We start from the raw sequence: 9,896 nt of genomic DNA on the forward strand, positions 1-9,896 counted from the left end.
TATCCAGCCTCCCACTCGGCTGGAGGAATGAGAATGGGAATGGGAAAGTGGCTGAATGGGAAACTTTGAGGCTGGAGCTCGATTCCCATCACTCGCTCCTGCCCCACGAGCCACTCTCTCCCCTCGGCAACTCGGTCCAAACCTCGATGCTTCCTCCCCTCAGCCATTCGCTCCAGACCTCGCTACTCCCCCTGACCACCCTGCCCAATTGTTCCCCGCTCCTCGCTTCGTGCCAGCCCGCTCTCCAGCCGTTCACTCCCCCCTTCCCTGCCCCCTCTCCAGCCGCTAGCTCTAGGCTGCGCTGCTTCCCTCCTCTCGGCCACTCGCTCCTACATCGCCCCTGGCGGCCCGCCTTGCTTCTTCGGGCGGTGCCTGGTGACTGATCAAACATGGGAGGGAGTGGTTGAGAGTTGGGAAGTGGCGTGGCCCAGAGCTAGCGGGTGGGGGTGGGTCGGTGGGAAGCCGGAAGGAAGCAGCCGGACAGTGGGGTGGTGCGAGTGGTGAACAATTGGCCAGGGAATTGGGGGGGGAGCAGCGAGATGTAGAGCGAACGGCTGAGGAGCGGAAGCAGCCAGTGGGGAGGAGGGGGAGTAAGCAAGTTGTTGAGTGGGAAGAGCGGCCAGTGGGGCAGGAGATAGTTGCTACATTCAGGTGAAATCGGGTCTGGTCTGTCATCTAAACAAATCACAATGATGAATTGGCAGCACATTTTATACTCTGCCCAATTTTCTTTTCCATCAATCATGTTGCTAATTCACTATATTCCAATGGAAATTCAATCATAAAATTCCTTTTGTATTTAATAGGATTACTGGAATATTAAATGGATCTGAGGATTACAGTTAGTATCCTATAACTACTTAGTAGCATGTTACTGGGCTTCCATCCAACTTAATGGAAGATTAGTTTGCCAGAACGATCTAGCCATAAGCATTTCCTGTGATCAATTGAGCAGTGCCATCTTTAATCCTGGCAACTGCTTGAATGCCGCAGATGCTGATGTTCCAGTTGAAGAGCCTACATTTGCACATGTGCAAGTACTGCGCCATGTTGTGGTTGTATTGTCAGCAAACGCAACCTTATTGAATAGCTGGCAGTGTGTGAAACCTGAGAGGCTTGCAACATTGCTAAGTATGTGAGGGTGAGGTATGTTAGATATGAGTCATGATTGATAGAGATTGTTGGTAGGTGAGTGATGAACAACGAGGGTGTGGTGATCTGACAAGTGTCTGAGGTTAGTGGTTCATGTATAAGGTTATGGCAGTTGAAGGTGCATTCACTGACCTTGACACTCATGTGAGTTCATTAAACTGTGTGCGGCACTGCATCCAGGTCTTTGGGGCTAAACTCCTGGACCTCTGTGGCCATACTTTCCCACTGCCTTCTCATTGTGTGTCTGGAGAGCAACTGTTCCCCTGGGGATACAGGACATCTCTCATCTTTTCCACCTCCACTACCAAGACCTCCAGAGCAGCATCCAAAATCCTGGATGCCTGTTGTCTCTCTTAGTCAGCCATTCTTCAATCTTTCTCAGCTCAGAGCAACTTACAGAATGAATCCCAGTTCCTGCTCCAGTCACAATGCACATCGCCTTTCAGAAATGCAGGCTAAATTTAAGTAGTACAGGTTAGGTTTAAGTAGTCAAGTTAGTAATGATATTGGGCCCCCTGCTGCCATGTGGAACCAATGTACGGCGCAAGAAGTACTGTCTGCATGCAGCACAAGGTTGCTGTCCTTCCTGCATTCCAATGAATGGACCCAATTTAATCATGTATTGCGATCCCTGCACTCGTTTTCAGTGGTTTTTAAAAGCAGAATGACAGATGGAAAACAATGCATGAAAGATGGGAAATAGGATTCTGTGCCTACATATATATATAGACCCAAGTGCACCCTATTACAGAAAGGACATCAGAGCCATGGAAAAACTGTAACATAAACATACTGAAATAATAGGACATAAGTTGCACTTTGGGAGGAAACCAAGGAATGGAAGTATACATTCACTAGACAACTGCTAAGAGTATGTGGTTCAGTGGGTATCACTTAGACTTCTGAATCCAAAGTCTAAAAAGATATAGTGATATTCTGGTGCAGTACTGTAAGGTGTACTGTCTTTCAGATGCATTGTTAAAGCAAGGCACTGCCTGCTCTCTTCGGTGGATGGAAAAGATTCCATGGCACTATTTCAAAGATGAGCAGGGGAGTTATCCCTGGTATCCTGGCCAATGTTTATCCCTCAATTGGCATCACTAAAACTGATTATCTGGTCATTAAGACAGTCCTGTTTGTGAGAGTTTGCTTTGTGAAAACTGGCTGCTGTGTTTCTTACATTACATCAGTAACTAATTTGAAAAAGTACTTCATTGGCTGCAAACTGCTTTGGGACACCCCGCAGTCATGAAAGTCATTTTTTTTCTTCCTGGATGAACAGAGGACTGAGGGATTTAAATGCAGAATTCCTTTGACTGCAGGTAGGTAATGCCATATGAATTTCATAAATTGTGCTGTAGAGTTCAAGAGTGATGTTTTGGGTGCCCCATTACAAAAGTGTCATTAAAGCTATAGTGAGCCTACAATGTAGGTTGCTAGGAAGATAATAGGGACGAGAACCTATAGTTATAAGTGAGAAAGCCAAAAGGAGATTTAATCGAAGTTTTTAGAATTACGAAGGATGGAATAAGTTAAGTAAGTCAATTTCCTCTGATTGGGAAGTCAGCAATGAAGGGTCATCAATTTAAAATAATTGTAGAGAGGAAGGTGAGTGTTGTGTTGCACTGAATAGAATACATATGGACTCACAGCAAGTAGCCATTATTGAACAACTTTATTTATACTTCCCCAACAAAGAGGGCAGCAGAGAGGCAGTATAACAAAATGCTCAGCCATTACAATATACCACACACTTAAAAAACAACTTAAACATTAAAATGTAAAATGGTACATGTACATAACTTCCCAGAATACAATAACAATACCTGAAATTTAACAGGTTGGGCTGCATGCTTGTTGTTACTGTAATCACAACTAAAACATATATGACCAATATTTCCAGAGTAATTTACATGTAAAAAAAAAGTTTTTCCTTAACACCAGTATGTCTTTCACAAAAATCACCATTTGACAAGAAATAATGAAAAGAACAACTTTTTTCTTCTTCCTTCCTACAGACTTTCAATTAATCTATCCGAGATATTCTTTCTCTTTCTGTCTGGCTATCTTCTTCCATTTTCATTTGTTTGACTGCTCTCTCACCATCTCGGACAGTGTCAGCCCTGAACTTTGACTTTGACGACTAACTCCACTTAATGGTTGGGACTGGTAAATGGATTGATTAGTCTTAACTTTGCTCTACTCGTGGATTCTGTGATACTGGAAAACTTTCAGTTTCTTTGTAACTTGCACTTTCTTTCTGACTTTCACTTGGGACTGTAGGAATTTGAACAATAGGAGGTTTCTCATGCTCTCCTTGTGTCAGATTTGCTCTTTCAAGCTAATGATCTACATGACACTAACAGAGTCTCCAATCTTCACTGGATATGTGAATGTACCTAGTCTTTTTACAATAACCCAAAACACATACTTCTCCTTAACACTTCAGTGGTTTTTCACCATGACCTTCTGACCAGCACTGAACTCTCTAAGTTTCATGCCTGGTGTATCATGACTCATTTTCACATTGTCTTGCTTTTCTCTTACTTTGCTCTTGATATTAGGCTTAAGCAAACTAAACCTTGTCCTAGGAGTTTGTTTAAACACTAACTCACCAGGTGAGCAACCTGTTGTAGACTTCTTTTTTTAATTCTTTCATTGGATGTGGGCATCACTAGCAAGACCAGCATTTATTGTCCATACCTAACTGCCCTTGAGAAGGTGATGGTGAGTTTCCTAACTGAACCGCTGCAGTCAATGTGATGTAGGTATACCCATGGTGCTGTTAGGAAGGGAGTTCCAGGTTTTTCACCCAGTGACAGTGAAGGAAAGGCGATATAGTTCCAAGTCAGGATTGTGCATGACTTGGAGGGGAACTTGCAGGTGGTGGTGTCCCCATGCACCTGCTGCCTTTATTTTTCTAGGTGGTAGAAGTCACAGGTTTGGAAGGTGCTGTCAAAGGAGCCTTGGTGAGATGCTGCATGTAGATGGTACACACTGCTGCCAGCTGTGCGTTGGTGGTGAAGGGAGTGAATGTTGAAGGTGGTGGATGGGGTGCCAATCAAGTGGGCTGCTTTGTCCTGGATAGTGTTGAACTTCTTGAGTATTGTTGGAGCTGCACCTATTTAGGCAAGTGGAGAGTATTCCATCAAATTCCTGACTCGTGCCTTGTACATAGTGGACAGGCTTTGGGGAGTCAGGAGGTGAGTTACTTGCTGCAGAATTCACAGCCTCTGACCTGCTCTTGAAGCCAGAGTGGTTAAATGGCTGGTCCAGTTCAGTTTCTGGTCAATGGTAACCTCCATGATGTTGATAGTGGGAAATTCTCTCTTGTTTGAGATGGTCATTGCCTGGCACTTGTGTGGCACGAATGTAACTTACAACTTATCAGCCCAAGCCTGAATGTTTTTCAAGACTTGCTGCATTTGGACACAGACTGCTTCAGTATTTGAGGAGTTGTGAATGGTGCTGAGCATTGTGCAATCATTAGCAAACATCCCCATTTCTGACCTTATGATGGATGGAAGACCATTGATGAAGCAGCTGAAGAGATTTGGACCTAGGACACTACCATGAGGAACTCCTGCAGTGATGTCCTGTAACTAAGATGATTGACCTCCAACAACCAGAACCATCTTCCTTTGTGATAGGTGTGACTCCAAACAATGGAGAGTTTTCCCCTTAATTCCCATTTACTGCAGTTTTGCCGGACTCCTTGATGCCATACATGGTCAAATGTTGCCTTAATGACAAAGGCAGTCACTCTCACCTCACCTCTGGAGTTCAGCTCTTTTGTCCATGTCTGGACCAAGGCTGTAATAAGGTCAGGAGCTGACTGATCCTGGTGAAACCCAAACTGAGCATCGGTGAATAGGTTATTGCTGAGTAAGTGCCTCTTGATTCCACTGTCGATGACACCTCCCATCATTTTTCTGATGATCGAGAGTGGACTGATGGGGCAGTAATTGGCTGGCTTGGATTTATCCTGCTTTTTGTGTGCAGGACATACCTGGGCAATTTTCCACATTGTTGGGTAGATGTCAATATTGTAGCTGTACTAGAATTGCTTGTCTAGGGGTGTGTCCAGTTCTGGAGCACAAGTCTTCAGTACTATTGCTGGAATGTTGTCAGGGCCCATAGCATTTACGGTATCCAGTGCCTTCAGTCATTTCTTGATATCATGCAGAGTGAATTGAATTGGCTGAAGACTGGCATCTGTGATGCTGGGGACTTCAGGAGGAGGCCAAGATGGATCATCCATTCGGCATTTCTGGCTGAAGATAGTTGAAAATGCTTCTGCCTTGTCTTTTGCACTGATGTGCTTGGCTCCACCATCATTGAGGATGGGGATATTTGTGGAGCATCCTCCTCTTGTTAGTTGTTTAATTGTCCACCACCATTCATGACTGGATGTGGCAGGACTGTAAAGCTCATATCTGATTCGTTGGTTGTGGAATTGCTTAGCTCTGTCATATGCTACTTCCGCTATTTGGCATGCATGTAGTCCTGTGTTGTAGCTTCACTAGGTTGACACCTCATTTTTTAGGTCTGCCGAGTGCTGCACCTGACATCCCTTCTGCATTCTTCATTGAACCATTGAACCAAAGTCAATGTACTTTGTTGAATGATAATTTTCTTTAATCCACTGACTGCAGATCTGAATTGATGTATTTTTCTAAGACATTTTTATAAGACCAGCTAAAATGATAATTTTGCTGGCATCTTAAGATGATCACCTAATTTGCAACACTGTATCCTACACTATAATGCTTGTGAGGAGAGAGACAAAATGTCTGCTAAGTCCCCAGCATGAACCAAGACCCAGAAAGTTTAAAGAAACTGCTTGTTCTCTTTCTTTTAGCAAGAAGAAGAAATACCGCTAACTGCTTTGTTTGAATAACTGAGTGACTGTCATGTGACAAGCCCTTCCTTATCTGTGGTTTTAAGCTGGTGTTTTCACTGCAGCAGAGGAGAAGCAACTGGACTCTTACATGAGCATACCCTAGGTGGGGGTCTCTCTCTCTCTCTGTTCCAGCTTGAAAGCTTTCAAATCCTGCTTGTTTACTGACCACCTTTGCATACTCTGGCTACTATCAGAAACCCCGCTGGAGGAAATCATCCGCATCGCTATCTCCAAGATACTCACCAAACCAGTCATCTACCTCTTCAAACTAAAAGACTCAGGACCACTGAATTCAGCTAGAAGCCAGCCAAATCACCAAACTTCACAGAATGTTGTGAACTGTAATTCAACCAGTCTACGTTTTCCCACTCTGTAACCTATTTGTGTGTGTGTAAACCTATAGTCTGTGTGTGTGAGGGCGAAAGTTATTGTTTATTATTTTATTAGTTCGGTTTACGTACAATAAAGTTAACCTCTTTCTTTGTTAACTCAATAAAACCTGTCCGATTGGCGCTTGTTATGATCATAGCAAGTTAGTAATCAAAAAGCTACTGAATTGGCCAGTACATCCACTTTAAGAAAGAATTAAACCTGTTGTGGTCAAACAAGGAGAGGGAAAAGAGGGAAGCTCTTCGACCCCTCCTCGCTTGACCGCAACACAGGGTTGATCTTTTGGCTTGATGGTAATGGTAGAATGGGGGATATGCCGAGTCATGAGGTTACAGATTGTGGGTGAATACAATTCTGCTGCTGCTGATGGCCCAGTTTTGAGTTGCTAGATCTGTTTGAAATCTATCATTTAGCGCAGTAATAGTGCCACACAACACGATGGTGGGTATCCTCAATGTGAAGACAGGACTTCATCTCCATGAGGATTGTGTGGTTGTCACTCCTACCAATACTGTCATGGACAGATACATCTGTGATAGGTAGATTTGTGAGGACAAGGTCAAGTACATTTTTCCCTCTTGTTGGTTCTCTCACCACCTACCACAGGCCCAGTATAGCAGGTGTGTCCTTTAGAATGCAGCCAGCTCAATCAGTAGTGGTGCTACCAAGCCACTCTTTGTGATGGACATTGACATCCTGCACCCTTGCCACCCTCAGTGCTTCTTCCAAGTGGTGTTCAACATTAAGTAAGAGAACAGAAAATTGTCTATCCTGTGTTGAAGAGAAACATGGAAATTGCTGCCTAGCTTGTCACCTAGCAAATACTTCTACAATGACCTCTTCAGAATTTGTATACTTCTTTCTGTAGCACCATACAATGCTTGGTTATATGGAAGTATTAGCGTATGTTTTGACTCCATTATTACTCAGAAATATTTCAAACTTTACATAAGGGAGTGTGACTTAGGGACTTTTTGTACTCTCCTTCTGAGATAATAGACACTGCTGCAGCTTCATCAACAATGAAAGTAAGCTTTGAACCTCTGACTTTAATTCTTACTGTGGGCGCTGCAATTATATCTTCATCCCTTTTTCTGTTATCTTTCATGTGCTGTTTTTCTTGCTGTCTGACTGAATACAACTGTGGACCATTATCTGACAACAACACTTCTGGCAGTCCATAAATTGTAAAGCAACTTCTCAAAACTTAATAGTTTTGGCACTTGTGGTCTTGGGCATAGACTCAACTTTTATTCACTTGCTATAACTATCAACCAAAACAAAATACTCTATCCCTCATACTTCAAATGAATCGACATGTACTCATTCGTAGTTTTTTCTCGTGTTTGACCATGGATTGAAAGGAACCTTGATTTGATCATTTGGTCCTCCTTACTCAAAGACCATTTTGTGCCCTCTTAGCACTTCCTCAATGCCAGGCGTACTCTAACTGATCCCTACTATACATAACTTGACCCAGTGTAACCTTATTTTCTGAAGCCAATTCCTTCCAATCAGGGAGACATTGTTCCCTCCCACTGCTACTACCTATGGCAAGTAATAGGATGCATCATCATATTCCACCCTAACACTAACTTCACTGAACACTGGAACACTGTTATTGGAATAATTAGTCAGTTTTATTCCAGTTTTCCATAAGGGAATGTGACTTAGGGACTTCTTGTACTCTTCTTCTGAGATAACAGATATTGCTGCAGCTTTATCAACAAAGAAAGTAAGCTGTGAATCTCTGACTTTAATTCCTACTGTGGGTGCTGGAATTATATCTTCAGCCCTTTTTCTTGTATCGTCCATGTGCTGTTTTTCTTGCTCTCTGACAGAGTACAACTCTTGATCTTCCTGCTTGATAACAGAACTTCTGTTTCCATATCTATCATATGCACCTTTGAGGAGTTCCAGGCTTTTGAACTAGCTTAGGGTGTTCAACGACCTTGTCCTGGTGCATTGCTGTGATCTGGAGCTTGACCGTGACCTGGAGCATGACTTATTTCCTCTATTGCTGCATGCCGTCCGATATGACCGACTTTCCCACAGGCATAGCACTTCGACTGGGAATGGGGGCATTTAAATGGTTGGTGGCTACCATCGCAATGGTAGCATCTAGATTTCTGATTCTGAGTCTGTGAACTTGGCTGCTGTGGTCTGGTTTCCGTTGAAATCCAGTGGACCTCCGCTGTCATTTCCTGTCATTTCCATCATTGTGGCCTCATCACAGGCCTCCTTCCATATCAGCTTATTGCCTTTACTGAAAAGCTTGTCCTGGATTTTACTGTTCTTTAGACCTCCAATGAACGTGTCTCTAAGGTTGACTTCTAAGTTCATACCATAACCACAGTAATGAGAGAGTTTCTCTAATCCGAGAATATAATCTGCAACAGTTTCATTTTGCAACTGCTTCCTTTCACGGAAGCAGTGCTAGTTCATTCTTAGTTGTGGCAAGATATGAGTCCAGAATCTCAGTCATTCCAGAATAGTCCATAGTACTCAGGTCTAGCGGAAAACCTTGGTTAGACACCACCTCAAAAGCATTAAAAGGCCCCATCATGGTGATGAAAATATTTACTTTATCCTATTTCCTATTTTATTAGCTTTCAACCACATGTGTAACCTTCATTCACAATTATACCAGTCCATTTTTTTAGGGTTGAATTCCCTCATTGATCAAAATATATCTTCAGTGCAATTTTTGTTTCAAATAAATACCATGCTGACTCATTAAGTTGTACCTGAACATGTTGTACACACACACAGAGCAATCTTTCAAATCACCCAAATGTCTTCAAAATCAGCTTTTGGAGTGTGTCACAATGTTCTTCAAACCATAATTTCTCAAATGAAATGTAGAAAAGAATTCAATCCCATCTCGTCATCATCTTTCTGTTGTTTATTACACTGAGTAGACTAACAGGTGGGTCAGAAATTTTCCCTTGGCAGATGGGAGCCATCCACTGACCAAAAAAACGGTGACAATCCTGCCCAGCTGGGCCTTCGAATCCAGTCTGGATTTTATGGTCCCCATGCCCTTAATTGGGCTTAGGCGGGATTTCCACCTCATTGAGGTAGGAAGTCCCACCTAATGGAGCCAATCAGCGGGCCAGCAGCTCTTAGTCCTAGCAGACCACTGAGACTGCAGCCCAACTTTAGCAGGAAGAGGAAGGATGGCCCCGAATAGAAAAATGAGTTTTTGGGACCTCACCGGGGTGATTGGTGAGGCCCCGGTGAGGCAGCGGGGCTCGATTGGGGGGCAGGGGGCGTGTTGGGCATTGGGGGTGGTTAGGGCAATGGGGCAGCCCTCCATCTGGCACAGGGTGCCCCCCCAGGCCGTCAGAAAGCCGCCTGCTTTTGTCAGACCGATTTTCTCAGGTATGGGCCACCTGACCGGCCAAGGGTAAAATTCCTGTGGCGGCGGCCTTAAGTGGCTGTCAATTGG

This window comes from Heterodontus francisci, chromosome 32, assembly GCF_036365525.1.
Source record: "Heterodontus francisci isolate sHetFra1 chromosome 32, sHetFra1.hap1, whole genome shotgun sequence".
Classification (NCBI taxonomy): Eukaryota; Metazoa; Chordata; class Chondrichthyes; order Heterodontiformes; family Heterodontidae; genus Heterodontus; species Heterodontus francisci.